We start from the raw sequence: 26,636 nt of genomic DNA, 5'->3' as shown, positions 1-26,636 counted from the left end.
ATCTGGGCCGAGTTAAGAGGACGTTCAAAAAATGCTTAAATGGATACAAAACAACAACATGCTTACATTTTGACAATTTTTTCTTAAAGCAGATAATCATGACATTCCCGGTCTTATCTCATTTGATGCTCACAGGTCACCTAGGAGGTAGGTACTGTTGTTATCCTCATTTGAGGAGTGAGCAAATGGAGACACAGAGAGGGCTGGCAACTTTCCCGGAATCACACAGCTCCGACGTGCTAGAGGCAAGTTTCCAAGTCTCCCCCGTCTCCGCTGCACAGCTTGTGACTAACCAGTGTACACACGACCTTTCTGCTTGAGCTGAAGATGTCTGGAATTGAATTCACAAGACGTTTGGCAGACTCACGATTCTTTCACTGATAAAATGAATCGATCCTGGGAAAGTCCTCTGGTTCACCCGTTTCTCTATCAAAAATTGGGGAAAAAATAGGGATCTGGAAAGAGGATGAGTCTTCAGTCTGCTAATATCCCCTGCACGGGTGTGAACTGTGGTTCAGATGATGGCAGGCAAGACCTAGGCACACCTGTAATGTGCTAGGTGGGTACTTCAGCCCAGAGGCCTTGTCTCAAAATAAAATTTTAAAAGGGCTGGGGATGTAGCTCGGCGGTAAAGCACCCCTGGGTTCAATCCCCCCAATCCCATCACTAACACCCCCCCCCACCACACACACCAAATACCATTGTGTGTCCAGATGACATTTCCTTTATCAGGTCGTTGGCCGACGGATGCTTGGGTTGCTTTGAATTATTATGACTTTGGGATATACACCCAGAAGTGGGAGAGCCGGATCATGTGACAATTCTACTTTTAATTTGTCGAAGAAACTCCATACACGTTTCCATCGAGATGGCACCATATACACATGCCCACCCGCAGCGGGCAATTTCTCACCCGCTCCCGACACCTATTTTCTGTTCTTTTGCTCCTGATCCTCCCAATAGGTTAAGGTCAGACCTCACGGTGGGCTTGATGTGCAGGTGCTGGAAGATTCCAAGATAATTTGCATTTCTGCGTAATGACACGACGTGGTAGGCGACCAACGTTGTGGAGAGCACGGCCTTAGCTCTTTGGTCCCCAGGGTGTCCCGCAGCACCCGGGCCGGCGTCTGGCATCTGGTGGGCGCCGCGTAAGGTTTGCGCATGGAAGGCGACAATGAACGCCCACGCGGGCAGTGGAGGGAGGTCTCAGGTGCCAGCAGGTGTCCTACCCCAGCGCGCTCAGGGACCTGGCTCGATGCCGAGAAGAAAGGGATCTGTCCTCCAGGCAAGAAATCCGGCTCCTGTGCCAGGGAGCGCTGCCCGCGGGCTCCCCCAGGCCGGGTCGCCACCTACCGGGAAGCAGACACGGCGGCGGCGGGAGTGGCAGGCGCAGGAGGCGCACAGGCGGGCTGGGCGGTGAGGCTGCTCTGCCTGGAGGCTCCTCTGCTGGATAGGGATTGACAAGAAAGAACAGGGCCCGTCCCCAGCGCGGGCTGGTGGCGTGGTGGCCAGACCCGGCGACCCGGAGCGAGCGAGGTAGGGAACCACCGCGCACAGCGGTCCGCGAGTGGAGGGGCGGCGGCTCCAGCCCCAGAGCGCCGCGCGCTGAGCCTCTGGGTTAAGAGGAATGTCCTCCGTCCGCCGCCGGGTGCAGCCCACCTCGAGGCTGCGGAAAGAATAAGCACATCCGTTTGTTGGGTGTTTGGGAGCTTCCTCGACCCGGTGAGCTTTTCATCTGCCTGGCGATATGAGTCAGAGCGCGGACGTGGGAATCACACGGTTTATTTCCTGTGCGTCTTTGAGCAAGTTACTTACCCTCTCTGAATTCCAGTTTTCACCCCTGTTTTAAAAAGAGGTGGGGCGGGCGTGGTGACACTCGCCAGTAAACCAAGCGATTCCGGAGGCCGAGGCAGGAGGATCATGAGCTCAAAGGCAGCCTCAGCAATTTAACAAGGCCCTAAGGAACTTAGATCCTGTCTCTAAAAATACATTTTAAAGGACTGGGGATGTGGTGGTTAAGCGCCCCTGGGTTCAATCCCAGGTACCAAACAGGGAGAAGGGGAGGGGAAGGGGGAGGGGAAGAGGAGGGGAGCCAGGGGGCTAAATAGGATTTCCTCCATAGGGTTTCTATGACCCTTCCATGAGGTGGGGATCCAATAAGTACCTCCTAAATGTTAAATCTCTCTATTTAATCTGGGGTAATCTGGGATAGGGTCTCCTGGTCCAGTTTTACCTATGAGGACATTCAGACTCAGGTCAAGTAATTTGCTCACAGCAACTAAGTAGAAACCATGGAATTTGAACCCAGGAAGTCAAACTCCAGAGAGTGGACACTGACATCTCTTCCAGGTTCCACTATTTCTGAGAAGGGGGAATGTGGTTACACTGCTTTTGAGACCCTCTTTCCCCAGTATTTGTGAAACAGGTGCAATAATCGTACCTGACCATGGACTTGTGCTGAGAATTAACTAAAACCTGGAAGTAGCTCCCTACCTTTGTGCCGCCCCAGGTACAGGATTTTATTTTTTCAGATATACCCCCACTACCTGGCTCGGCGTAGATGCTCAGTAAATTCTTGTTGAATGAATAAGGCTCATATATTACTCATATCCTCACAAGCCCTGCTGGTCCCACATTACTGGAGAGACTGAGGTTCCGAGAGGCTGGAAAACTCTCCCAATATTTCCTGGGTGTCCCTAGAGACGTCAGCCTTTAAACAAAGGTCTGCTTGATCATGGAGTCCCGTGTGGTCGTCACTTAGAACCCACCCTCCTACCAGGGTGAATGTGGCAAGTTTTTTTTTGTCTGCTCCATGCCTTAGTTTCCTTATCTGAGAAATGGGTGCAATAATGAGATCTACTCGGTACAGTTTTGTGGGGACTAAATTAAGACAGAATTCCAGGAGTAAAGAGTAAACAGCTCAGTAAACATGAGCTACAGTAACTGCTGGGAGCCCCTCTCCACGACAGGCAGGCTGAGGGGTATTGGGGAGGGCGGGGAACGAGGCGACCACCAAGTTTTCCTGCCCTCTGAGTAGCCCGCAGAACCAGGCTCCCATTTGCTCCCGGGAAAGTCCAGAGGGGCCGCCATGCTCCCTGCAGAGGGAGGTGTCACTATGTCCCCGTTCCTCCTAGGGCAGGGCAGGCTGTCTGGGCACCTGCCACTCTTTCCTTATGCAGAGAATCCATTCCTGATTGCAACCCACGCAGCTTTGGGAGGAGGAACTCAGCAGGAGGCCAGTGTGCTGGAGGTCACAGCAGCCAGGCCTGCGTCCAGATGGCATCTCAAAAGAACTCCCAGCTCTGGGTCTTTGGCAATTGCCTTCAGGATCTCAGTTCCCTCACATGCAGAGCAGGGACAGTAAGGGGACCTCAGAGGGCTGTTGGGGTGATCTGAGTTCAGGTCTAGGAAGCGTCTCAGGCAGTGCCTGGCACATAACAAAAGACAGCCGTTCTCACTCACGTTCTTTGATGCCAGCTGCAACTTTCCAGCCCTGCCGTGGGAACCCACAGTGCACCGGGAGAACCTCTCCAGAAGGATTAAGTAAAGCACCTCTCCTCCAATGCTTTGGCATCTCTTTTTGATTTTTTTCACACTGAGCATTGAGCCCAGGGTTGCTCTACCACTGAGCTACATCCCTGGTCCTTTTTAGTGTTTTTGAGACAGGGTCTCACTAAGTTGCTTAGGGTCTCACTAAGTTGCTAAGGCTGGCCTCAAACTTGTGATCCTCCTGCCTCAGCCTCCCTGTCCCTGGGATTACAGACATGTGCCACCATGCCCGGTCCCCCTTTTGCATCGAGAGTCTTCAGCCATGAACCTTCTACCATATTTTCAGGGGGGTTTGTGTTCTGCTAGGGAAAGTGCTGCCCTTAAATGTGTCAGGGCAGTTTCTGGGGACAGTAAAGCTGGTGTGGGATAGGAAGGGCCCGTGCGCTCCGTTCATCTGGGTACTTGGCTAGGGGTGGAAGCCTAGCCTTCTAATAGAATCCTGGTCATCGATGTGGGTTCTGCTTACCGTATGCCGGACACTGTGCTAAGGCCCAGCTTTAGTGACCTTTAGAAGACAGGCTGCAGAGCCAGACTGCCCAGCTCCATCCGGACACTGTCATTTCCTAACGGTGACCTCCAGCTGAGTTGCTTAACTTCTCTGGGCGTCAAATGACTCATCCCTACATGGGAGTGATTATAATAGTGCCTAACTCACAGGGAGCTGCGGGTGAAAGACATCCACACGTATGTAGCAAGAATGGTCTGACGGGCCATGTTTACATATTATGATCGTGTCCATTTTACAGCTGGGAAACAGGCGGACTTGGGGACACTAACAACCCGCCCAATGGCACAGAGCTGTGCCTTCTTCTCTTAACTTTCCCCATTTCTTTCCATTTCCTCTGCCGCACACTCTCTCTTGCCTCCTTAGTTCCAATCCCAGATGCCCTCGTCAGCCCCTCTCTGGGTCCCTGCTTCCTGTGTCTGGCACCTGCTGCTTCCAGAAGTTTCTCCCTCTCCCTTCCTTCCGAAATTTGGAGGTTCTCCAGGGACCTCGGACATAGATCCTTTTTTTTTTTTTCTTTTTTCTTTTTACTCTTCCCATTTTTTAAAATCTTGTGAGATACATAGATATGTCTAATACATACACAAGTTTTTTTGGAAGTTATTTAGAAAATACTTGCACAGGATGCAGAGAACTTGACTCCTTCATGGCCTGTTCCCGATCAATGTTTCGTTTCCTGTGTGTTGCTCCACGTTTCTCCCTCTTCTCCTAGATGGAGTAATAGAGCTTATTTTGACTTCAATAAAAATACAATCAAACCATCCAAACTCTGTGCAACTCACAAGAGAAATTTTGCAACATTTTAACTTATTTCGTGGCATTGCCACATGTTATAAAATCCCAAATGTAGCCGGGTGTGGTGGTGCACACCTGTAATCCCAGCATCTCAGGAGGCTGAGGCAGGAGGATTGCAAGTTCAAGGCCAGCCTCAGCAATTTAGCAACTCAGCAAGACACTGTCTTAAAATAAAAAACAAAAAGGGCTAGGGATATGGCTCAGTGGTTAAGTGCCCCCGGGTTCAATCCCCAGCACCAGAAAAAAAAAAAAAAAAAGATTTGGGGGAGAGAATAAATGTGTCATAAACTTAATATTCAAAAATTTGGTACATTTTTTCTTGAGAAGGGGAAAAATAGAGCAAGAGAAGAAAACTCCACTAGAGCTTGTGGACATGTTACCAGCTCAGTGGGTTCTTGTGCTGTCTATCAGGAGAATCAGAAAGAGTCACAACTACCGTGGCCAGTGTGGATGTTAATCCAGAAACTGGAAGGGTGTTGAGGGGGTGAAGAAAAGACAAGCAGACACAGATAGAGAAAAAGCTGGGACCGGGTGGGTAGCCAAACCCTGACGAGGCTTGACTGACACCAGAGCTGGCTCAGCATATTTATTTTATAGGTTTACTCATCAGGTTATTTGTGAGAAAGTTCTAGCAAAGTAGGCAGTCTGAAGGACGCAGAGAAACTCGCAAGACCTCAAGTCATCTTGCATGCCCAGAATTCTCTACCCTCTGGAGTCGGTTGTCCAAGGTTCTGACTGCATGCAGCCAACCCTGGCTGGCGTTACCATAGCAACTGGGCACCTCACCTGCACTTTTGCAAAGGCAGCTCCCAGTGCAAACGCAGCCCTGAGGCAGTCAGAGACCATGATTCCAATCAGCGCTTTCGGCACACAACTGCAGTGGGAACAAGAATCTTCATTGGGACTTCTTGCTGGAGCCCAAGGGAGACACAGCAGCGACCCTGAGTGTCAAGTTGACTCCCTGGGCAAAGAAGGAAGCTGGCTTTTCTTTCTGCATGAGGATTATCAGGGTGCTCCAGAATCTAGAAGCTTCTGTTGGCTCTGGGCACACCTCCTGAGGTGTTTTCCCTGTGGGTCCTGGGCGAGCGGGGGATGGGGACGGTCCACCCGGAGCCCAGGGCCACCCTCTCCCTGTGCTATCAGCTTTGCCTTGGGATCAGGATGAGCGGCCGTGGCTCTGAAGTAGGACATATAGGTGGGAAGTGGAAGAAAACACAATCACACCAGGACAAGCCGGGAACCTGGAATCTTGCTGCTTTGCAGACCCCTTGACAGCTTTATCCTGCATGCTGGAGAGCCGTGGCCAGGGCGGTGACGAGGGGGTCCCAGCTTTAAGGATGCACTTGGTTTCTGAGGCTGGAAAGACGATTTGAATGGAAGGTGGGGAAAGGCAGATGCAGCAGCTGACAAGCCGAGATAAAGCCCAGGAGTTCATTCATTCGCTCTTTTCGGGGTGGGCTGGCTGTCCCAGGTCGGGTAGAGTTGGGCCGTCCAGCTAGCATGCGACAGCCAGGGATGCACAGGACAGTCACTGAGACAGTTACCTGGCCCCAAATGTCAGCAGTGCAGACACTGTGAAATCCTGATTGACAGCCACAGAAGGATTTGATCTGTCCTTTTGCCTCGGGCTGCAATTTGGTCCAGTCCCTCAGGGATCAGCAGGACCATCCACCCAGCTGTTCCAGGGGGCACTGGCTGCCTGGAATTGACTTCTCACCCCAGGGCTGGCTGTCCCTGGGGCAAATGCAAACAACCTCCTCCTCCTCCTCCTTCTGTTTTTTTTTTTTTTTTTTTTTTTTTTTTTTTTGTACCAGGGATTGATCTCCAACCTTTTTTGTATTTTATTTAGAGACAGGGTCTCACTGAGTTGCTTAGTGCCTCACTAAGTTGCTGAGGCTGGCTTTGAACTTGCGATCCTCCTTCCTCAGCCTCTGGAGCAGCTGGGATTACAGGCGTGCACCACCGGGCCTGGCCCAACCATCTTCTTGCAGATCACCCCTCCCCCTCCTCTCATTTTAAGACAATTCCTCAAATTATGACTCTGCTCATTTTATGAGTCTCTGCTGCCACAAGGCACAATTCCATTTCTCCTTTGGAAAAAATCACTATTTTGTATTTAAGGCCGGTGCTAAAACATCAAAGGGCAGGGAATATATAAGCCCCCGTATGCATTCTGAATTCTAGAAATAAGACTTTCTTTTAAATGATTCTCACCCAGATTCAAATGCCACAGGAAAAGGAATTTGTTCTGGCCTTTACAAAAACACAGAAATCTTACCCAGAACCAGATGGTCTGCTTCCTTCTTTCTTTCCATGTGCATGAGGAGCCCGGCTCCGGAGACAGCCCTGAATGACAGAGCAGCCAGCATTCTGGCAGCTTCGGCTTGTCCCAGGTGGCTAGAGGTGAGATGAGCACTACAATAGTCTTCCCCAACGGTCGGCCCCTGTCGCCCTAAGGGACACTCTGCGGAGGGAGAGCACCTTGCTCTCCTTTTGCAGAGGAAGGGGTTAAAACCGAGGCCCGGAGAGATTGCGCAATTACAGCCGAGGGTGCCTGTGGGGATCGGAATTCCAGTCCCCCTGCCTGGAAGTGCGAGCTGGTGTCAGGCCACCCGCCCGTCCTGTATCTACGCCAGGGACCCGTCACTCGTGATCATATTTGCGGAGTCAAATCTCCAGACCAAAAGTTGCTGCGGGGGATGTTTCTTGAAAACGGCCAGCGCCCAGGGCGCTGTGATGGTTTAGAGGTGAGGAGGACCCCAAAAGCGCCTGCTAGAACAATGCAAGGAAGTTTAGAGGTGCATGTTGGGGTCAGGGGAGCCCTCCCCCAACCAGACCAGAAATCGGCTGATCGGGATTAACTGGGTGGGAACCGCCGCAGGGGCGTGGCTGGAGGGGCTGGGTCGCTGGGGGCGGGTCTTTAAAGGTTATATTGTGTCCATGGCAAGAGGAACTTGCTCTGCTTCCCGGTGCCATGTCCCCAGCGGCTTCCCTCTGCCACACACTTCCTGATGTTCTGCCTCATTCCAGGCCCTGGGGCATGGAGCCCACCTTCCATGGGCTGAGACCTCTGAAGCCCTGAGCTTCCAAATAAACCTTTCCTCCTGTAATTAATTGTCAGGTCTTTTTGGTCTCACCAGCCAAAAAAATGACTAGGACAAGTTCCTAGGGGTGTCCAGGGGAGCCACGTTCCAGAAGGATGCCGTGTGCACGAGTGAATCCAGGCAGCTGCTTCTCCCCTCGCCTCGCTCTGGGTGGGCGGCCTAGGCACTTCCTTATGATGTCCAAGAAGTGAAGTCGCCTCTGCAAAGGACTTTGCTCTCTTTATTGCACCGATGCCAGGAGAACATTGACGAGAGGGAGGAGCCAGAGTTCAGGAAGAAAGACAGACAGTGTGGACCAGAGGCGCGCTTCTCCGGCGCACTCCGGAGGCCCCGGGCGCAGCGCCACGATGCGGGGGTGGGAGACGCGCCTGAGTCTGAACAGGTGAGACCGGGTTTAGTGGGCTGGCAGGGGAGAGGTGACAGCCAGGTGGCATAAAACTGCCACCGCGGGGTAAACCACCTACAACCCTGGCTCCGGAACCTGTTGGCAAGGACAGCTGTGTGCACAGCGGCTGGAAAAGAGCCTCCTGGGCCGGCGGGGGTGGAGGAAGCTCCCCTGCCTCCCCGGGTGTGGACCACAGAGCAGGAGCGGGGTCCCAGCTGGGTAGCCTGCAGGACTCAGGGCGGCTGACCGGGAGAGGCAAGGACGTCACAGGAGTGTGTGTGGGGGGGGTGCTTGGGAATGTGTCCAGGGAAGGGAGGAGGACAGAAGCTGGGCGGTCCTGCTGCTTGTCCCCGGGACAGGTGCAGAACGAACCTACCGTAAATATGTTAGTGGGTGACGGGAGGCGAGAGACCGTGCTGTTTAGGGAACAAGCTCTCAGGCTGCCTGGCCTTGGTTTCCTTGTCAGTAGGATGGGTAGGTGTTGAAAGTTCCCACTGCACAGGTGGATATCAGAGCTAATAAGAATATATAGTGCTCCCTAAAAGCTTAGGAAGTTGTTACCTCTACCTCCTTATTCACCGCCTCACCCTTCTCATCCTTCTGTTCCTCCTCTGATAACAATGATGTCATCAGTAATGAGATCCAAGTGCAGGGTCTGCAGGCAGAGTCATAGGTTTGAATCCCATTGTTTCTGTTTAGCTGTGTGACCTTGAGAAAATTACTTAGGCTCTCTGGGCCTCAATGTAATCACCATAGAATCAGCCAGACCTCTCCAGAAGTTTGAAGATTCAATTGCTAATGCCCTTGAAGGGCATTGCATGGTGCTGGACACACAGGCAAGCATTTCATAAAGGTGCTGTCCTTATGCTTATTATTATTGGTATCATTGTTGTTTGGCTAGTTTCCTGCTGTGCTGGAGAGTGAAGAGGAGCTGAGTGGAGACAAGTCCCAAGGTGGGACTTGTTAGGAGGACGTCAGGTTGAAGACCTGAGTATCATCACAGTGTAATGACCCACCTGATGGATCCCTTTTGCCAAGGTTTCCCAGAATGAGGTGATGAGAGATAACGAGATTATCACTCTGGTTCTTTCCAGTCACCTAAGGTTCAACGTCCCCAGAGATAAACCCGAGCCGCCCTGCCGGGATACTAAACATCAGGCAAGGTCACTTCTGCAAAGGGATTCCTGGAGAGAGACGCAGCCCCAGGGCAGGAAATGCTGCTTACACACTTTTACAAACACCAGGACAAGCAAGTTCCCTTCCCCACCGCCTTTGCATCTTATCATTAAAAAAAAAAAAAAAAAAATGTTTCCAGTTTCTATAATGCACAAGAAGAGTTTTGTGCAGGACCCTGGGTTCACTCCCTAGCACGGCCAAAAAAAGAAGAAGAAAAAAAAGAAATGATAGAAAGAAAATGAAAGAAAGAAAAAGCCATTATACGTTTCTGGTTTTATGGGTTGAATATTAGGAAAAAAATAGCTCTGTCCTATGCTTCCTCCCACTGCAGCTGTGGCCGGAGTCACCCCAAAAGCTGTTGCTGGGGTTCCCAACAAGAAAAGGCCCCAACCATCCAGGGATGGGACCAGTTGGGATTCCCAAGAAAGAAGCCCTCAATGTCAGGGGATCATCAGGGGCTTCTCCTGTGACAGACGCAAAGGAAGTTCTACTGGGTGTGTCTGCCGTGAGGGCCCAGGATGGAGCCCACAGGAGGGTTGAAGGAATTTTAGCTCAGAGCCAGGGCCAGTTTGGGCAAAACCCTAAACACCTTTATCAGTGTCGGGCTCAGACCTACTGGTGGGCCACAGCAGACAGGCACTCTGACCTTCAGTCAGGACGCAGAACGGAAGTGAGGGTATCTGGAGACCCTAAGGCCTACCACGCTCTGAACGCAGAAGAGTCTACACTCAGATCTGTGGGAGGCTTCCACACTGACCAGTTCTCTCGCATCATTGGGATGCTTCACAATTTAATTAATTCTGGTCTTATCTTCCTGGAGTTAGCACCAGAACCCACAGGTTGAGGGTTCAGTCCCATAAGACTGTCCCCCTCCGAAAAACTGATCACAAGTAAGTCCGGACTTCCTGTTGAAGGACAAAATTACAGCAGGGCCGGGAGGCACACACCTATTATCCCAGGAACTCAGGAGGCTGAGGTAGGAGGATCACAAGTTTGAGGCTGACCTCAGTAACTTAGTGAGACCCTGTCTCAAAATAAAGTATTAAAAGTTGGGGATGCGGCTCAGTTAACATACCTGGGTTCAATCCCCAGTACAGGAAAAAAAAAAAAAAAAAAAGATGAAATTACAACAGATTTAGTCTAAAGGTCTTACTTGACTGGGTCTATGATTCCAGAATCAGGCAACACCCTGTTTTGTAAAACAGAATGGCTGTTCTGATAAGCCGAGCAGCAGAGGTTGGTTTCACACACAGAAAGGAGCCGAGGAAAGCAGAAACAGCAGTAGACAGGTCATTCCAAAGTCCCTTTCCTTTGGATGAAAACTGGCTCTGGGGATTCGACTGCCCCCCTCTCTCTCCTGACTTCTCGGAAGGGCAGCCTAGCAACTTAGTTTCCACCTGATGATGGGGAACACCAGCATGAGCGACTCCATTTTGGTTTGGCCTCTTGGACCTGGGGCAGAGGCTCAGTCCGACCCGGCGACCTGCAGCGGATTTTGTTTAACACCCTGCACTTGTGACGGACAGCTGTGAAGCCAGGTTCACATCACGCCTCCTTCGGGTTGGGTCATCGGCTAGGATGCCTGACGCAGCTCAGGGAAAGGCCCGCTCCTGCTGGCGGGTGTATTCTAAAGGCTTGATAAGGAACACAGATAAACAGCCAGATGAAAAGACGCACGGACTTCTGTCCCCATGGAGCCGGGGGCACCCGGTCAGCCTGTGAATGTGTCCAGCCAGATCCCCTGCCCACCCTGTAGAGTGGGGTTGGTGCTGGGAGTTCCAAAGACTTGGTCTTTCTGGTGACCAGTCCCTGCCTGACACCCAAGAGTCACCTCGTTAGAGCAAAAGAGGCCTCTGTCACCCAGGAAATCCCAAAGCTTCAGGATTAGGAACTCTGTCAGGAATCGAGATCAAAAACCAAATATTATTATTATTATTATTATTATTATTATTATTATTATTTTGCAGTGCTGGGTCCACCCCATGCCAGGAAAGCTCACTACCACTCAGCTACCCAATATCACAAATGAGCAAATATTACAATGAAAGATTCTCCTAGGAGCTGGGGTTGTGGCTCAGTGGTGAAGCACTTGCCTAGCGTGTGTGAGGCACTGGGTTCAATTTTCAGCACCACATATAAATAAATGAATAAAATAATAAAGATCTATCAACATCTAAAAAATATAAAAAAAAAAAAAAAGAAAGATTCCCCTACTGCCCATTATTGCTCAAGAAAATACAGTGTTTTAGGAACTCTGTGCCAGAAACCTGGTATTTATACTTCTTATAAGTTGAGATATCAGCCAGGCCTAGTGGCGCATGCCTGTGATCACAACGGCTCAGGAGGCTGAGGCAGGAGGATCGTGAGTTCAAAGCCAACTCTTCAACTTGTTTTAAACCTTGTTTTAAAAATACAAAGGGCTGGGGATGTGGCTCAGTGGTGAAGTGCCCCTGGATTCAATCCCCAGTTTCCCCCCAAAATAAATTAATAAACCGCAGTATCACTTGGGTGGACTGTAAAGATTGAAGACTAACACTCTTTTTTGTTGTTGTTTTTTTGGGGGGGTGCTGGGGATCGAACCCAGGGCCTTGTGCTTACAAAGCAAGCACTCTACCAACCCAGCCCCGGGCTAACACTCTTGACTACAGGGTTATGTGCCTTTCAGGGAAGTGAGGCCCCCACACAGAAACAGCATGGAAGTCTACGTGGTTTTATCTGAGTCACTGAAGGCAGCCGATTAAGGTCCAGGTGAACTGCATTATCTTTCCTGAGTGCCCTGACCTGCCACTGTTAGCCCAGAGTGTGGTCCACATCTGAATCCCGCTTTTAGGAGATGGTTTATTTTTTAAAAAATTATTTATTCTTGTTGGTTACACATGACAGTAGATTGTATTTTGACATATTATACATATGTGGATATAACTTCCCATTCTTCTGTAGGAGATGGCTATTTTGGAGTTTCTATTTGTCTTCGAGTTTTGGTGGCTGACAAATCGTACCCAGCCTTCTCCACACCTCGGATGCCAGGCTCTCTCATCTGTGTTGAGTGGCGTCTTCGGGAACACTCCTTCTAGGCCTGGAGTGTAGCCATTATCCTCAAGTTTCCTTCCAGTGTCTCTGAGACGGCCTCCCTTTTGCTTTAAACTTTCTCATACTTTAGGTTTCTGCAGATGTCTCTGTTTGTTCTCAAACTTGCTGTGCAAAATTGTAGGTAGATCCTCCTGTCCCTCAGCGCTTTGAAAGCACCAGCCCATTGCTAACCACATCCATCAGCGCTGAGGCGATGTCCAAGGCCAGTCTGATGTATTCCTTTGAAGATAAAGCAATTTCAGTTCTGAACATTTTCAAGCTTTCCTCTTTAGCCGTGACGATCTAAGATCTATGAGGCTGTGTGGAATTGTGGGTGTGTCTCCTGGACGTGTCTCTGCTTTGCTGGCCCATTTAGCAAAGGATCATGTCCTGGTGCAGGTCAGGCTATTTCATCTTTTGATTATTGCAACCCTTGCATTTGGTTTATTGTGGAACTTCTGTTTTATGGGTGTTGGACTTCCTGGAGCAGTTATTATTTCCCTGGATTGAACTCAAGGCCTTACACATGCTTGGCAAGTGCTCTACCACTGAGCAAAACCTCAACCCTTTTTATTTTATTTTTGAGACAAGGTCTCACTAAGTTGCTGAGGCTGGTCTTAAACTTGCAATCCTCCTGCCCCAGCCTTCCCATCACTGGGATTACAGGTGTGCATTGGTTCCCTTGGTCCATTTCTTCTGTGCCTCTGGTTTATTCCTTTTGCACCCTTGATGATTATTGATCTTTATTTAGCCGTTTTCTGTGAATGCAGAACAGATTGACTAGAACAGCCGCTGTGGGTTGCCCCTGAGGGGTTGGGTTTGTTTCCTGGCAGGTCGCATCCCTGAATGGCAGGGCTCACTGAGATGTCTGGGGATACAGGTAGGCAAGCTTCCTGAAATCTGGGTTTAATCTTGGGGACCAACTTCCTCCTCCTTTGAGGGTTGGTTTTTCCAGAAAGTTCATGTCATTTGTTTAGAGAAAAAAAGCTTCACATCTGCAAAGTTGGAGGGACGCTCTCCCTTCTGACACCTATTACAAGTTCCACTACAAGGCCCTCCTGGGGTTCAACAATACTTTGTAAGGACTTGCAGAACCCACTCACTGGAAGCTGTTCCACTCATGGTTATGGTTAATTATGGCTAAAAGATGTATGCTCAAGCCAGGTGCAGTGGAGCAGGCCTCTGATCCCAGGCTTGGGAGGCTGAGGCAGGAGGATCTCGAGTTCAAAGCCAGCCTCTGCAAAAGTGAAGTGCTAAGCAACTCAGTGAGACCCTGTCTCTAAATAAAATACAAAATAGGGCTGGGGATGTGACTCCGTGGTCGAGTGCCCCTGAGTCCAAGCCCTGGTACCCCACCACCAAAAAAAAAAAAAAAAAAAAAAAAAAAAAAAAAAAAAACTATACTCAAATCAGCCAAAAGAAGAAATGCATAGAGTGGAGTCCAGGAAGGTACCAAAGATGGAGCCTCCAATCGTCCCCTCCCCATGGAGCCATGGAGAACATCGCTCTCCCAGCTGGAGAGTGATGGGACAATACCCATGGCTTATGGTCAACCAGGGTCACTGCACCTGTCACAGTGTCCAAAATCTTTACTGGAACTCAGCCACATGGGCATGGCTGACCTCCAGCCCCAGCCCCTCTGGAGGTCAGCTGATACGGCATGACCAAGAACTCCACCTTGTTATTTCGTTCCTATCTCCCTGGCCTAAGATCCCGGATAAACAGACACTTAGTGAACAGGATATTTCAAGGGCTTGGAGATGCCCTCCTAGGAGCCACGGCCAAAGACCTGTCCCTGGCTAAGTCTAAACCCTTCACTGCTCACATCCATCCTAGCATCGAGGGCCCCGGTGGGCGCCAGGATGAAAGCTGTCCTCCTGTTCTCTAGCTGCGTGTTCATTAAGCACTCAGTCGCTGCTTCTTGGTCCACTCTGTTTCCTCCTGCCTGTCTGCTCTGCCATCCGGGCCCTGAGCTGGCGGGGACTCTCCCACTCTGGCCCACCCTTCCCCGGGGCCTGTTCTGATCTAGTCTCCCCTCCCTGGCTATCCACCAACACAACCACTTACTTTCTGTCTTCTCACCGTCATCTCCAGTCCCACCCTGGGGCCCTCTTGCCTGTACTTTACATTATTATGGATTTATTTCCCGGAACTTCACCAGGAGGTGGATGGAAAGAACAGGCTGTGGGTTTAGTCTACCATCTTGAATCAGAGTGCAGAGTTTCTCTACGATGTTTGCATGACAAAATCGCCTAATGACACATTCTCAGAATCGGTCCCCTTCTTTAAGCAAGGCAGCAGGGTTAATATTTATCATTTTGTTCCTGAATCACTTCAAGAAATCCGTCATGTGACCAATCAAGAGCAAATCAAATTTTCCATGTGATCCAACGAAGGTCCCTAGAATTTGGACTTCCATAGACCCAGGTTCTGGGCTCTGGCTTTGGACCAGCCACTTTACTTTGGATGAACCATTTTATATTTTTGGAATGATGAGACACAGAAGTACCGATTTTGGAATCTGCTACAGTACATATAGGAGTTCTATCCTCTGCTGGCCTCTCTGTGCCTCAGTAACCATCTTAGTAAAATAAGGATGGTAAGCATTTATTCCTAAGCCTACCGTAGGGTTTTAATGGGTTAATACCTATCTGGTTCTTAAACAGTGGCCGGCACATATGTATTCGTGGCTTCGTGACCATTGGTTTCTGTTTCTCTGCAAATCTGAAACAAGAGTGCTTGAGTCGTGTTATGTAATGTTGAAATAGGTGTTACAGGGACTCTTATATCACCTGGGTCTGAATGAATCTGACAAAGAGCTAAGCTTCTACTCTCCAAGGCTGATGTCTCGTTTTTCTCTAAAAGAGGGAGGTTTAACACAGATCCAGACTTGCCAGGTATGAGGGAAGCTCAGCCTGCTTTATCCCCCTCTCCTGGAGGGAGGAGGATCACGAGTTCAAAGCCAGTCTCTAACTGTCTTTAACTGTGGGTTTTACGTCCCAAGGGGTCCAAATGTATGGCTAGGAACATTCTCGACTCAAAGAAGGAAATACTCTCTGAAATGCCCAACGGATCTCATACTAACAAATATCGAGTTACCAGGAAATGTTTAAGGGAATGATTGAAGGTATTGTGCCTGATGCTGTTCAGAGACTATTCAGGTTACCTTTATTTCCTGGTTCTAATAATTACACACTGAAGATAAAGAAGTTCCAAAGCATTTATTTGTAATGGCATTGAGGCTGAAGGCCAAAATCATTGTTAAGGTAACAAGTCCAGGAGAAACCATGAAACACACGCCAGGGAAATAAACGTCTCCCTGAAAGGGACATGTGTCTGAGTGGTGGACAGCCCAGTGCCTGGACGGCCACTCTGGAAGTATGGTGGTCATCACCCATTGTGTTGGACTTGTCTTTCCAAGACCAGGTGGCTACAAGAGGATTCGGGGTTCCAGAAGTACAATCATGAAAGTTCAGTTGAAATGAGGTGTTTGGAAATGAATTATTTCTTCTTTTAAAATTCTTTTTCCTTCGGGAGGCAGAGCAGAAGAATTGCAAGTTCAAAACCAGCCTCATCAACTTAGGGAGACCTTGTCTCAAGATATAATATAAACAAAGGCTGAGGACTAGGCATTAGGCTGTGCCTAGCTTGCTTGCTTGCTTATGTACTTATTCATTTATTTATTTTTGTGGTGCTTGGGATGAAACCCAGGGCCTTGCACATGCTAGGCAAGTGGTCTACCACTGAGCCACATCCCCAGACCTTATTTATTTTAAATTAATTTTTTTTAATTTATTTTTATGGTAAACAAATGGGATACATCTTGTTTCTCTGTACATGAAGTAGAGGCATACCATTTATGCAATCATACATTTAAATAGGGTAAGAGTTTTTGATTCATTCTGTAATTTTTTTTAATTAATTTTTTTTGAGGTGCTGGGGACTGAACCCAGGATGAAGCAAATCATCAATGACTGAGCCACACCCCAGCCCTGAAAACAAACTTCAGATCCATTAAATTTAGCAGAATTTATTTGAGCAAAGAAAGGATGCATGAATCAGGCAGAGCCCTAAACTAGTAAAGTTCCTAAAGCTTTAGCCAGCAGTGGGCAGGCAGTGTCTATTGAGAGAAAGGGAAGGAATATGCAGAAATGCACTGATTGGTTACAGCTTGGGCTTTGCCATATATAGACATGTCTGAGCAGTTTGCAGCCTGTGATTGGCTGACTGCTCCGCTGCTCTGATTGGCCGACCGCTCCGCTGCTCTGATTGGCCGAAACTTGGTTACTTGTTACAACCGTATACTCTCAAGTTAGTTTGCAGTTGGTTACATAGTAACAAAAGTTTGTTACATTACAGTTTCCTCTGTATGGAGGCAGCATGAGGTTAAATTTGATTTCATTTAAAATTTCCATATTTATAAACATACATTTGGGAAAACAAAACTATGTTACTAAATTATAAGTAAATCATGGCTGAGTGGAAGAAGCCAGTCTCAAAGGGCTATGTACTGTGCGGCTCCATTTATAGGACACTTTGGAAAAGGGAAAATTATAGGGACCGAGGATAGATCACTGGGGATCTAAGGATGGGAGGAGGTTGCTGCAGAGAGGGGTGGGGCCCAGGGAGTTTGGGGTGGTGACGGAACTGTTCTCTAAGTTGATTGTAGTGCTGGTTCCCAGTAGCAACACTTGTGTCAAAACATAGAACCTGTGTGTTAGTCTTCTATTACCACAGCAGATACCTGAGTTATTCAACTTATGTAAAGAAAAGGTTTCCGGCCCACGGTTTCGGAGGTTGCAGTCCACGATAGTGGGTCCCTTTGCTTCAGGGCCCGTGTGCGGCAGCGCAGTATGGCAGGGAGGCCTAAGGGAGGGAGGGGAAGGGTCTGGGGCCACGCCCTTGCCTCTAAGAGCATGCCCCCAGTGCCCGAGACCTCGCACCCGTCCTACCTGTACCTGGGTAGCTCCACCTGCCCATCGCACCACCGGCTGGGGACCCAGCCTTGAACCCAAGAGTCTCTGGGAGACATTCCAAATCCAGACTAGAGCAACTCTAAAACAGACCCTGCGTTGATTTCAAAATAAAATACGAACGGTACCTGACTTACGATGGTTTCATTTACATTTTTTGACTTTATGAGGGCGCAAAAGCAACATACATTCAATAAAAACTGAACTTCGAGTTTTGAATTTTGAAGCTTGAATCTTGAAATGTTCCCAGGCCAGCAACAGGACCCCACCGCGTGCCCTGTGCAGAGCCGGCTTGGGAGGTTAGGTGCATTGCAGGCATTTTTTGTTGTTCTTTTTCTTTTTCTTTTTTGGTATCAGGGATTGAACCCAGGGGTGCTTAACCACTGATCCACATCCCAGCCCTATTTTGTCTTTTCTTTAGAGACAGGGTCTTACTGAGTTGCTTAGCGCCTCACTAAATTGCTGAGGCTGGCTTTGAACTAACGATCCTCCTGCCTCAGCCTCCTGAGTGGCTGGGATTGCAGGTGTGAATACATTTTTGACTTATGATATTTTCAACTTACATCGCTTCTGTTGGGATGTGACCCCGTGGCAAGTCGAGGAACACCTGTAATTACGACCCGGTCATAGGTTGTGACCTTCAAGTGAGGAGTTCTCTCTCTGTTGAAAAAGAGACCATGGCCTAGTAGAGCTCTTGATCTGTCAGCACCAACTGAGATTTTGTCAGTTGTTAATTAGAAAAATTCAGTGGTAATCGCAAAGGAAGGAACTACTGCTGGGAGAGGTCTTGTCACTTTCCACAGCGAAAATACATCCCTTGAAGAATTCTTAGCCAGGTGTAGTGGTGCACATCTGTAATCACAGTGACTCGGGAGGCTGAGGCAGGAGGATCACAAGTTTGAGGCCAGCCTCAGCAACTTAACCAGACCCTGTTTCAAAATTTAATACATGAAAAGGTCAGGATGTAGCTCAGTGGGAGAACACCCATGGGTTCAGTCTCTAGAACCACACACACACACACACACACACACACACACACACAAAATTCCTGAAATAGTTCCAAACCTTAATTTAGAAATTCAATGTGTTTGAAACAGAAGGAAATCTCCTTCCTAGTACAAATGCAGGCCCAGGCAATGAAGGTCGTGAATGAGAACTTGATGCAATAGTACTCACACATTTATTCATTAAACAAATATTAATTGAGTGTGAGGTATGGTGCTAGATGCTGAAGGTACTATGAGCCACTAGAATAACCCCTGCCCTCAGAGAGCTGGAGGAGGTCAGATACTGAACCCCCAATGCACAAAACTAGCAGATAATTACAACAGGAAATGTTCTAAAGCCCAAAAGACAGAATGCTAGAGAGACTTTCTAGGGGAACTATTTGGATATGGATCAGTAAAGAAGGCCTCTCTGAGAAAGCAAGATTTAAGCTGAGATCTTAAGAATGAAGAACTAGCTACATAGAGTAAAGGGAAAAGCATCCTAGACACAGGGATCAGCATGTGCAAAGACCATGACCCAGGGAAACAAGTCAGCGAGTTGGACACAGTGGGTGGCAAACTATAGCCTAAAGTTTGAAAGTAGCCCAGGCACTAAAAACAATCTTTATATGTTTAAATTATTAGAAAAAAATAGGGCTGGGGATGTAGCTCAGTAGTAGAGTGCTTGCTGGGTTCAATCCCCAGCACTGAAAAAAAAAAATTGTTAGAAAAAAATAAAAATGATATTTAAGATACATGAAAATTATGACATTTAAATTTTAGTGTCCAGACATTGGAATACAGACGCACCTATTCAATTAAGTGTTGCCCAGGGCTGTTTTTATGGTCCAATCACAGCACTGAATAATTGTGAGAGAGATGCACAAAGCTACTGCCCCAAAGCTTAAAATAGTTACTCTCAGATTCTTTCCAGAAAAAGTGTGTTGACCTCTGATTGACAGGGAAAGATGGGTGAGGGCTGGCTCAGGAAGTACCTTCTTTTAATCTAGTGAGGTGTTTAGATGTCACACTAAATTCAATGAAGAGCCACTGAAGAGTTGGAAGCAGGGTTGCATTGGAGGAGGAGGATTATTGAGGCTTTTTTTTTTTTTAATGTCCTACTGACTGCCTAGTTTTCTGGAGCCCTGAGAAAGTATCTTGCTCTAGACCAGTAAGGGAACCCTCTTGGCTCTTTTATTTTGCAGTACTGGGGATTAAACTCAGGGCCTCTTGCATCCTAGGCAAATATTCTACCACTGAGTTATTCATTTTGAGACAAGATTTCACTAAGTTGCTGAGGACGGCCTCGAGTGATCCTCCTGCCTCAGCCTCCCTAGTCATTGGGATCACCGGCCAGCAGCACCACACTCTCATCTGATCTCTTGAAGCACCCCATTTATCTGCTCTTTGCCAGGTGAGGGTGGACCTGGAAATGTGTCAGTGACGTGGGTTTCTATAATTTGCCTTTGTTACTGTGATGAATGTCTATTCAACCCTTCAATGACAAGTTATCATGCATGCTTTGCGGTTTTAATTGTGGATAACACAATTCAGCAACTGAATAGACTGTGATTGTAGCTGATTTTGATTTATTTTAAAGCATCCAAGGTTTATTTGGAGCTTGGGGAGCAAAGCTTTCACACTGTCAGCGTATTCCAGCTCCCTGCCACGCTTCCGCAGACACGTGCCTTGGTCTTTTACTCTTTTTGAAAAACTGGTTTTTGATATTTAAAAGGACAGTGATTCGGGAAAATTCTTGTGTTCTTTCGCTCAACTTTGTCCAGCTTTGTCTCCCTTTCTGTTAAGAAGTTGTCCTTGTTTTCATAGTGGTCCTCGTCCTCCTCTCCCTCTCTCCCCCTCCCCCTCCTCCTCTCACACCTCCCCCAGGCTGGTCTTGTTTTGTTTTTATTTTCTAAGGTGAAAAAGAAAAACCTCTGTCCTTGTTTCCTCTTGAACAATATTTATTCATTACAAAAATAGAGAATTAAATACGTTTTTTAAAACATCAACTTAGGTGGGAAGTGCTCAAGGGGAGTAGTTAAGAACACACTGGGCTGATATTCAAACCCCTGTACCCATTCACCATCTGTGAGAACTCAGAGGAAACCTTCAGGCGCCCTCTGAGCCTCAACACCCTCTTCGGCCAAAGGGAGGCCTGAAGCATCACTATGGGGACCAGGCCAGGACCAAGGAGCGCGCATGCGCATCGGCTGCTCTCTGTCCCTCCACCTGGCTGCAGCGAAGGCACTAGACCTCGAAGTGCCCCTGTTCTTACTTTGCCTATTTCACTTCCTAGTTTAGGTTTCCCTTTCTTCCTAAATGCCCGTTTCTTTCTCTTTAATGAAAAGCTCTCCCCCTTCCGCTCTGTTTGGCCGGTGTATACATTTTTCTTTACATGCTTGGCTGGGGAGTTGGAACAGCCCTTTTAGGTTATCCCGTGTGGATGACGGCTATTCGCAGACTCCGAGGTCGGGCAGATAGAATCATTTTTGTTCCCAGGGGACCTTTGGCCACGCCGTGAACTTTTTTGTTGTTACCAGCCGGGCAGGTGCTTCTGGGCATCTGGTGGGTGAGGACCACCCGCTGATGGGTGAGGCCCACCCGCTGCCTCCCAGCCAAAGCCCGATCTGGCCCGGGAGGTCAGTGGCTGAGTCGAGGAGGCCCGCTCTAACCAAGGCTAAGCTCGCAATTCTCGTTTTTCTGTTAGCTTCTGGTAAACTGCATATGGTAATTAGGGGATAACCCAGGGAGGAAGAAGAATGGTCAAGTGCAGGGACGTTTCCTGGTTGTCCTTCCCAGATGACACTCAGAACATGAACAGGCCACCCACTTACAGTTGCTGTTCCCCTGCATGGGGGGACCCTCGGTTGTCTCCAGTGAAATCGCAAACCCACTCCCCTCTCTCTTCCTTGGAGACATTTCCACAGGTCATTGTAAAGAGACTCAGGAGGAAAGCAGAACAGTCCCTGTTTATGGAAGCGGAAAATTGGAAACAGCCAAAATGTCCCTGAGTGGGAGAAGGAATAAGTACAATGGAGTGTGTTCCCCTAGTGGAGCAGGACACGGCCATTCAGGCGAACCAGCTTCTGGAGGGATGTGTGAACCACCAGCTTTAATGACTAGAGCTAGCAGCATGAATAGATTCCAAGACTAATTGTACATTTAAAAAAAAGTAAGTTGCCGAAAACATAAAGTGTGTTATTTTATGTCTAAAACATGGGACTGTCCAAAGCCCAGGTGCATTAGGACAGTAGGGCAGGCTGCTGAGAGACCAAAGAAGACAGCCAGAGCAGGTTTGTGAGACATAAGATTTACTGAAGACTGCTTACAGGGAGCATCCGGTGGCCCCAGGCTCGACATCCAGGTGGCATCTCCATCGCCCCCGGTGCTTCACCACCCAGTGCCCCCGGGCTTCACAAGCCTGCTTCAGAAAGTCCGGCAGCTACAGGTTGGACAGACGGCGCCCCCGTCCCTCATGGCGGCCAGCTGGCTGAGTACGTGTCCTCTCGACAGGGGTCTGTTCCACACAGTTACACAGGGAAGGGGTTTCATGGCTCAAGTTACAGAAATATTGACATCGTCCTCTTTCTTGGAGCCCACATTTCTCACTCACAAATGCAGCTGGCTGAGTTGTACAGAATGAGACCCTCATTTGTGGCAGAGTCCCCTCTCCAATTTTTAGGGTGTGTGGCTTTACCTGCAATCAGCATCTTGAAATATTCAGATCAGACCAGCATCAGAGATTATAAATGTCCATAAGTGACACCAGACTGAACCGGGTACCGTGATCCCAGTGACTCCGGAGGCTGAGGCAGCAGGAGTGCAAGTTTGAGGCCAACCTCAGCAACTTAGCGGGACCTGTTGCAAAATAAAAAATAAAAAAAAGACTGGGGAGGTAGTTCAGTGGTAGAGCACCCCTGGGTTCAATCCCCAGTACCCCCACCAAAAAAAGCTAGCCTGATACAGCAGGGCGATTATAACTAACCAAAAAGTACTTCTTTCTTTCTTTCATTCTCTTTCCTTATTTATTTATTTATGGTACCAGGTAAACACTGGGACACATCCCCAGTCCTTTTTTTATTTTTTATTTTGAGACAGGGTCTCACTAAGTTGCTGAGGCTGACTTTGAACTTGCAATCCTCCTGCCTCAGCCTCCTGAGCTTCTGGGATGACAGGCATGTGCCACCGTGCCAAGCTCTCTCTCTCTTTAAATGGCCATAAAATGTGGTATGTGAACCCCATGATAGTCCATTGTGATTTCTGTCATTGCTTTTAATGTTCTTATCTGGCAAAATAAAATACTTATTTTAGACCTTAGAGTCTTTCCTTCTCCCCTCGATCCCACATCACGGGATCATCGCTAGCAGGGAGAACACTGACTTCATCGAGGTTGAAAGGTTTCCCTTGTTGTGTGTTGTCATGGTCAAGGTCACCCCCTTAGCAAATACAACACATGGATGAAATTAGAAGCTGTGGCTTTGCTTTCCCTCCTGTGGGGAGACTTCCTCCTGCATTTGGTGCTGAGTAGTTTGCTGATTCACAAGGTCCTCGCTTCTCTGTTCCATGTACCAGGTAATAAATGACCCCAATTAGCAAAGTTAACCTTTGGTCATTTCTCGGTCTGCGTGACCACAGCCTGGGGCAGGAGATGGCAGGAAGAGTTTGAAGATAAAATGTCCCATCTTTGTTCCATCTCCTACCCCAGCCTAGGCTAGGACACTGTGGTCATGCAGACTGCAAAATGACCAAAGGTTAATTTTGCTGATTGGGACCCTTAATACCTGGTCTGCATCCCTCTCAAGCATCCTTTTTGAGCCCTGCATGATCTTCTACCATTCAATTTTACTGGAACCAACATCTCCTGGTGGGTTAGACTTGTTTCCAGTTTGTCTGTCTTACATGCAAAGCTGGCCTGGCGACCTTGGTGATTCCAATTCCTGCGTTTTGTGACATGACTTTGGTGATGCAGAGCAGGGGCTGCAGGCACCTGGCCTGGGCCTCGGTTGTCTTGGGAGAGCCAGGATGCAGCACAGCCAGGTGAATAGCTTGAATGTGGCCTCATTCGGGTTCAAGGATAACTTGCCCCTGAAGATTCCTGGACTAGCTGAGTAGCAAACACAGGATTGTTAAGATGACCCGTTCAAACCAGGGACCCTTGAGGAGTCAAATAAGGAGTCCCCGTGGACAGCGTGGGAGGGCGTGTCATTGCTTGGGCAAGTGACTGAAGCTGTTGGACCAGCGGGGTGAGAGGCCCTAAAAGGTAGAGCCAACAGAGGACTTGGGACCTCCTGAGAAGGTCCTGGAGGAGCAAGAACACCAAGAACTTCCAAGGCACCAAGGAAGGGTGGCCTATTTATCTGCTCCTCTAGAGTTACTAGGAAGCCGGGGGTAAGGTTCCCTGAAGGTCACTGTCACGTCCTTTGATGATCAATAGGACACTGTTTCCTTGTGCATTTCTGCCTCTTCCTTTCCTTCACAACCGTTTTCTGTGGATTTACGTTTTCATTTGTTTAGGAATTTGTTCCAGTGGAGGCCTTAATGGTTAGGGCGGTGTTCATCCTTCAGGCCTGGCCTGGCCTGTGAGGAAGACCTGTCGGGTGACCACAGATCAGAGAACCGAAGGTCCTCTCTCACCTTCATCTATGAACCTATCCTCCATCTACCTACCTACCTACCCACCTATGTATCTACCTACCTACCTACTCACCTATGTATCTACCTACCTACCCACCCACCTACCTACCTACCTACGTATCTAACTACCTACCTACCCACCTACCTATCTGCCCACCTACCTACCTACCTACCTACCTACGTACCTACCTACCTATCTACCCACCTACATACCTACCTACCTACTTACCTATCTACCTACCTATCCACCTACTACCTATCTGCCTATCCACCTACATACCTACCTACCTATATACCTATCTACCTACCTACCCACCCACCTACCTACCTACCTACGTATCTAACTACCTACCTACCCACCTACCTATCTGCCCACCTACCTACCTACCTACCTACCTACCTATCTACCCACCTATCTACCCACCTACATATCTACCTACCTACATACCTACCTACCTACTTACCTATCTACCTACCTACCCACCTATCTACCTATCTGCCTACCCACCTGCCTACCTACCTATCTATTCATCCATCCCATGTGCTTGTATGTTATATGAATGTGTGTACACATGGAATTTATGTTATGTATGTAGTCTTATGTGTGTTTACATATTTGTGCTCTGTGTGTGGGGGGTGTATACACTTGTCCCTCAGTATCTGTGGGGTGTTGGCTCCAGGACCCCACACTGATATCAAAGTCCTCGGCGCTCCAGTCTCTTACAGAAAATGGCTTCGTATTTGGATACACCACACGTAGCCCTCCTGTGTGGCTAAGTCGTCCCTAGACCAGTTACGAGGCCCACTCAACGCCAGCGCTCTGTAAACAGTTGTTACTCTGTGCTGCTTTTCCTGGGGCCCTTCCCACCTCCATCCTCCCCCAGGCGATCGCTGCTCTGCCTTCCGTCGCTGCGCCTCAGTTGGCCTGCTCTTGAACTGCGAAAGCGTCATCCAGTGCAGCTCCTCTGTGTCCCGCTCGCTCCTCTCACTTAGTCTGTGAGATTCACCCACGCCAAATTGTGTCTCTGTTTCCCTCTGTCTTACTTTTTGGAGGTGCTGGGGATAGAATCCAGTGCCTCACTCATGGGAGGCGAGCATGCTACCACTGAGCTACACCCCCAGCCCAGGAGTTCAGTGCTTGTTCTTGCTGTGTAGTATTTCATGGTAGGAAGATGCCAAGATTTATTTACTTCTGCTGCTGTTGGATGACATTTGTGTGTTTTTCAATGTTTGGCTTTTATGAAAAAGTTTCCGTGAACATTCTTGGTGTCTTTTGGTAGACATGCTTGTTTCTCTTGAGCTGGTCTACCTGTATCTGTTTTTCATTTCTTGGATACACTAATCATCTTTTCGCTTTGTTCGATGTCATATGTGTTGGTGCACCGTGGGAGTTATAGGAACTGGGCTACTATTGGAATACATATAAATGAATGGGTTCAATTTCCATGTTATGAAAAATAATTTTTAATAAAGCATAGCATTTAGTCTTCATAGTACTGTAGTTTGTATAGATGTTCCTGCCTGCAAAACTCATATGTTAGTTATAATTCTCTTTCATTTGCAAATCACAGAGACCCAGCTCTAACTTAATTAAAAAAAAAAAATTAAATGGTTCAGGTATCCACTGGTCATCTGCCTTCAGGTGTGGCTAGATCCAGGTGCTTTAACAGTCTCATCAGCACTTGATCATTCATTCTATCTCTTGGCTCTGTTCTCTCCTTGTTGGCAATCTTAGGAAAACCTTCTCCAATAGTGATCACTGGCAGCTCCAGACTTAATCTTTCTAATTCCCAACCCCAAGGAAAAAGAGAACTCTCTTCCTACAGTTCTGATAAATCTCCCAGATTTGAAGCTCTCTGGCTCTGATCCAGTCACTGTGGCCAGGAAGAAAATAATTCCTATTGGGTCCTGGGCCTGCAGGGACTGGGGGTGGGGTACTCAAGGAAGCATGTTACCCCAAAAGAGAACAAACGGATGCTGGGCCGGAACAAAATAAAGAAAAACAGACTTCAGCTAAGCGGAGACTCGTGGAAACAAGTTGGCAAACTAACCCTCTGAAACCACAGGCGACGGCAGAAAGTTAATATTGTCTTTAGCTTTGCTTACTCAAAGTCAAGCCCTGTCATTTACATAGAGAGAAACTCAGTAAAGTTGGCGGAGCTTCAAGAGTGTTCTACTTCCTTCTTTCAAAAGCACCACCATAATCTAATCATGCTGGCTCGAAACTGGAAGATGTTTGTCTTTTTAATTTCCTTTACTTTCTGTTCTTCCCATATTGGGTTAGCCAACAAATCTCCGACTCTTAGTTCAAATATTCCCCCTACTTATTTTCTTTTCTGTGCCCACTGACAAGCACCCCAGCAACTTCAGGTTGAAGTCCTTTCTTTCTCAAAATAAGAGCACCCCTCTCCCAATCTGGTCCATGTCCTGGATGGCCGAGTCCAGTGATGAACCCATTCT

The 26,636-nt window shown here is 48.2% G+C and overlaps 1 protein-coding gene across 5 annotated transcripts in view; it reads left to right on the top strand.

The window, feature by feature from the left end:
- Positions 1-1,275: 1,275 nt before the first annotated feature.
- Positions 1,276-26,636, top strand: part of Tmc5 (transmembrane channel like 5) — a 71,898-nt gene continuing 46,537 nt past the window's right edge. The window contains exons 1-2 of one of the 5 annotated variants that reach the window (XM_047532703.1): positions 1,276-1,536; positions 7,990-8,335. The gene's annotated coding sequence lies outside the window, so the exon portion shown is untranslated. Of the gene's footprint in view, positions 1,723-7,469; positions 7,597-7,989; positions 8,336-21,924; positions 22,037-26,636 lie in introns of those variants that run through there. The other 4 variants (XM_047532704.1, XM_047532705.1, XM_047532706.1 and 1 more) reach the window with 4 other exon arrangements.

This window comes from Sciurus carolinensis, chromosome 18, assembly GCF_902686445.1.
Source record: "Sciurus carolinensis chromosome 18, mSciCar1.2, whole genome shotgun sequence".
In the NCBI taxonomy this organism is placed as follows: domain Eukaryota; kingdom Metazoa; phylum Chordata; class Mammalia; order Rodentia; family Sciuridae; genus Sciurus; species Sciurus carolinensis.
This window is presented reverse-complemented; position numbering and strand designations above follow the sequence as displayed.